Source organism: Penaeus monodon, chromosome 4 (genome assembly GCF_015228065.2).
Source record: "Penaeus monodon isolate SGIC_2016 chromosome 4, NSTDA_Pmon_1, whole genome shotgun sequence".
In the NCBI taxonomy this organism is placed as follows: Eukaryota; Metazoa; Arthropoda; class Malacostraca; order Decapoda; family Penaeidae; genus Penaeus; species Penaeus monodon.
Genome location: NC_051389.1, coordinates 42,549,388 through 42,554,387, shown reverse-complemented (window position 1 = coordinate 42,554,387; position 5,000 = coordinate 42,549,388). Strand labels below are relative to the sequence as shown.

The 5,000-nt window shown below is 38.8% G+C and overlaps 1 protein-coding gene across 4 annotated transcripts in view; it reads left to right on the top strand.

The window, feature by feature from the left end:
- LOC119572230 (ornithine decarboxylase antizyme 1-like) overlaps positions 1-5,000 on the top strand; it is a 24,828-nt gene that overhangs the window by 1,546 nt on the left and 18,282 nt on the right. For 2 of the 4 annotated variants that reach the window (XM_037919208.1, XM_037919211.1), the window contains exon 2: positions 2,974-2,997. The exons of the other annotated variants lie outside the window; for them this stretch is intronic. The gene's annotated coding sequence lies outside the window, so the exon portion shown is untranslated. The remainder of the gene's footprint in view (positions 1-2,973; positions 2,998-5,000) is intronic. 4 annotated transcript variants of the gene reach the window in all.

The window sequence follows — 5,000 nt, the reverse complement described above, 5'->3', positions numbered from 1 at the left end:
CTCATAGCATAAATCCACTCACTGCTCCTGATTTTCAGCTCTATCTTGCCGGGCATACCAAGGTGAAGACAGTGTTTGTCAGGTGGGTGTTGGGGGACAGAACCTCATATCAACCCTTCCCCTATACCCAGTTAAGGCAGTTAACCCATAATTGACGGGTAGCATTCAAAGTGGCCCGGGCCTCGCTGCCGGGGGCTTATATCGTCGCCCGAGCATGCGCGACCACTCATGCCAAATACCAGCATCCCATGCCGTTTCTTCGTAATACTACGAAGATATGTTGTATTTTCAATTTTCATTATTTTTTACAGTCTCTACTTGCCAAACTTCCTGATAAATCGAGACTGAAGGGTATTTTTGTAGTGTGTGGCATCATGGAGTTGAAATTGTCGGTTTGTTGCATTTTTTTTGTTTGTTGCATGGTAAAAATGAGAAAGTGTTAGAACCGATTTAATCACACTTTCACTGGCAAAAAATAATATTTTGCTGTGATTGTAACAAAAAAAAACTCATGGCATGAGCGTACGTGCCCCCGGCAGATGGTCCCGCCGTGCCATGGCATGTACGTACATGCCACCCGTCGGCAATGGGTTAAGATTATTGACTATAAATTTTCTGTTTTAGAATAGGGGCTTCGTCTCTGATGAGTACATACATATTGTAAAGAATTGCACTACACAATCTTTACCATCATTTTTGAGGATAGGCAAAACTACATGGAGTACATCCTTGTCTATAGGTAATTGCAAACATTATATATGAAATGTGAAGAACGAGGAAAGAATGGGTGTAGTTATACCAGTCAGTGAGGAATAAGTTCAAAAAGATTAGAGATTCATTTATCATACCTTTATATCATATTCTTTATAAGAATGTGATCTCCCTTGGTAAATTTCAATTTTAGGTGTATCTGAACAAGAAAAACTGAATATAAATAGTACATGGGAATAGTAGGTAAGTGAACTCCAGGCTAATTTTCTTTTGTAGATAGGAAATTTGTTCTATTTTTATATTAGATGAAATAAAAGATTAATGTATGTTTCCTAACCATTATAATGGCCATAATGTACTATTTTTAGAACTACTTTGGTATTTATCATCTGATGTGGAGCACTGAAGATATGCAGGCCATAGTGATTGAATGGCAGCATCAATCACCAACCTTTTAGGACTTACTTCCTTTCAGTTTGAAAGAACTATGTCACAGATGAAAACAATTTTGGATTTTTATTTTTTATCTATCAAATACATGCACCAACACTCTTGCATATCATATTTATGTAGAAAAATTGCCAATTTATAAGAATAAATGGTAAGTGGGGAGATATAAATTTCATTTAATTCAAAGTAGAGATCTTCAAACCCATGGAACTTTCATTCATACCCATTCTGTGTTTGGTACAATGAATCTTCAATGCTCCAAATTTAAAAGCATAAATTGAAGACTTAAATGATCATAAGATATATATTTGTAGCAAAAATCATTGGTACATCTTATTCCATTAATACAAGGTAGCTGCCCATTGTAGTATTGTTCTGTCAATATTGTTTAAATATGAATGACTTTACATGCAATTAACTACATAGCAGTCAATTGCAGGGACTGTTTGGCCTCGCCCTTATGCCATTCCTTGAGTTTTCAGGTTAACATATTTTACGTCTATGTAAAAAATAATTATTATTGTTAACATTATCACCGTTATTGATAGTAGTAATAGAAAAGAGAAAAACTGAAATTTCAAGGAATGAGGTAAATGGGTGAGATCAGGTAGACTTAGTATTTGACTCCTTGGTGACTAAATACTTCTGGTACCATTTATATGTAAACATAATTTAATACAATCACAAAGTGGAGGCCCTAACAGTTCTTTTTTTTGTCTAGTAAGAAAGGCCATATAAAATCTCAAGAATAGTATCACTCTTATACAAAGGCCCTTTTATGATATGCTGTATGTAAAATGTACAAGTAGTATATCAAAGGCTGATTATTTGATTTGATGTAACTCAGCCACATATACCCACACAGAAATGCTTTTATAACTATCAGGCAAGAATAATTTTAATAATCAAAAAATGCATTTTGTCGGATTCCAAGAGGTGCTGAAGGCCCTACAATGATACTCTTTATATTATGACTTCTTATTAAGTAATTGTGTAATTGTGGTCCTACTGAAAATTCTCTTTTTGTTGAATTGAGCATGGCACTTAGACAACTGTATCTCATAAACCCCAAAAGCTGCAAGAGAAAGAAACAAACTAATCTTCCTTGACTTGGCAGTGATTAGGAGTGTAACCAGCACAAACCAGATCTGGCCACTTTTGTAGCAGTAGTCAAGGAAGCTCTTTTGCGTCAGTTGAGGAGTTGACATTATGCAAGAGGAATTTAAGATTGTATCTATTATTAACTGTTATAATTATAATACCATGAATCAGCAAACATTAGCCATCGTTAAGTATTATTATTATTTTATTGATTCATTTATGAATGTCTTTGGCATATATTTGCTTATTATTATTGCCTTATTTTAGACATTATTTATAATGCAAAAGGAAACTCCCTGTACAGAATGGTCGCAATATCTTTTCTTGTATGTTCTGTCTTGTTATGGTACACACTTTCACTACAAACCATAGACTCTGCCAACAGCAACAACTGCCAACAATGTCAAAGGGAATAGATATTTAGAGGAGCATACCGTGAGAAGGAATTGGGATTCTACTTTTTAATAGATTATTGAGGCAGGGGGGAAGGGGGGGGGTGCTGGGAAAATCCTGGTTGATGCCAAAGTGAAATGGCTGTTTGCAAGGAAATCAAGCAAAATCCATACAAGTTTGAAGGTCACAGGAAATATTGACATTTAGGGAGTTATACCAAAAAAATACCATTGAAAAGCGATATCTCTATGGCATTAGAGAAGTCTTTCCAGTGTTTTAAATCTTGTGTCCCTCAACTTTCATTTCTTCAACCTGCAGATCCCACTGGCCATACATAGAAAGGTAAGATAATTTTATATCATCATTCGTTCATGGTAACAGTTTTTTTTCACCTTCTCTGAATGGAAAATAGCAGTCTATTTCAAACTTATCATAGATACTGTTAATGTTTTAAGTGAAAATAATGTTTGGCAATGCAGTAAAATGTATGGGAAGAAAGGGTGTGATGTGATGATTACCCCAGTTTAGAATTGGCCTCGATTGTAATTGATTTTAATTCAAAGATCGGTAGACCAATATTGTCTTTTCTTGAAATAGACTCGTACTCTGCATGGCTGATTTACCTTTGTAGCCTTGTTAAGTTGGGGCAAGTGATGTTTTTTTAAACTGAAGGTGGAAGGACACTAAGAGAAGCGTAGTGTCGTCTGTTTCAAGTTTACTAGTCTTAATATTTTCATTTCCTACAAGGTACTCTTTTGTAGTTAATTTGCAATGTCATTTTCTTTCACTGGTCATTCTAAAGTTGGCATCAACAGTTGTAATTACAAATCTTCAAGACCAAAGCTCTTGCCTCCAAAGACCGATGTATCCTGAAACTGCTTTTGTTATTCAGTATTTTGAAGGTAGCGTAGTATAATATGGCATTGTTAAACGTGCTCAGCTGTCAGTGTAGCGGACTCGAGGTCAAATCCCGCAGTGCTGGTAGATAATCTTGGCTATTCCTTGCAGACAGGGGATGATTTAAGAGCACAACAAAGCAACTGAACTGACTGTACAAAGACCTTGATCCTCAATCCTAAACTAATGTTTTGAAATCGAGCGCAGGAACGCAAGAAGTGATAACTCGTGTCATGAGGATGTGTACTTCCTTCTCGTCCGTGGATGATCTTTATAATGCTGCAGTAAAAGGGGTATTCCTGCTACGTAAAGTAGTAGAACTCGTGTAGGTTGTTTACGGAAAGAATTCTGAATTTGTTTATCTCCGCTTACATCATCTTGTTCTATCCATCCGCCATTTCCTTCCTTTTTCCTCCCGATTTCCCTTCCCTTGTCACCTTTTCGTCGGCCGTCGTGGGAGTGGATACACATCTTGAGGGACATTGTGTCGCTGCACTAAAGGTGTTGCATCCTCCCCAAAAGATGCAGGTAATAGGATGGTTGTGTAGGCTCCTAGGAATGGCGATGTCGGCGCCTTTTTCCCCTCCGTAACGATATCATGTACTGTCCTTAATGCCCGAGAGCAAGACCGTGTTCCCATAGTGTTGTACTTGGGTAAATTTAATTGATTTTCTTTTTTTTTCACTTTTCCATTTTTCCATTTCTCGAGTAAATTACGAGTATTAACCCACATCCTTCTTTGAGTGGGAGCTCGGGAAGTTCATCAGCACAGCCCAGGGTCTGTTCCGGGCCTCGCTGCGTCCCATCTCGTCCCTTTAAATGCCTTGGCAAAATGCTGAGGGAAGGTGTCTGGCCACACCCTCGGGCCGCGTAGTTTTCTCCGTGTAGCCGTCGCGCCATAGTCTTTAAGATGTCTTTGTAATTGTTTGCTCTCGGCTCGGCTCCGCGGACTTGCTTTCGGGTGAGCGCGTCATGAGGCGTTTTTTTCCATTTCTTTTCTCTTCTTTGTCTCGGGGCGGCGGATGTGTTCGAAGCGAGTGAGATGCAACGATTGAGAGAGAGTGTGAGAGTGTGAGTGAGTGAGTGAGTGTGTGTGTGAGTGTGAGTGTGTGAGTGTGAGTGTGTGTGTGTGGTGTGAGTGAGTGTGTGTGAGTGTGAGTGTGTAGTGTTGAGTGTAGTGTGTTGTGAGTTGTGAGTGTGAGTGTGAGTGTGAATGTGAGTGTGTGAGTGTGAGTGTGAGTGTGTGGTGTGAGTGTGAGTGTGAGTGTGAGTGTGAGTGTGAGTGTGAGTGTGAGTGTGAGTGTGAGTGTGAGTGGTGAGTGTGTGAGTGGTGAGTGTGAGTGTGTGAGAGTGAAGAGCAAGGGTTAGGGCAGCGGGAGTGTCATGTGGGTTCTGCGATGTACTTTTTCGCTTGCACTTCGTTTCATCTGGACAGTCTCGAATTACTG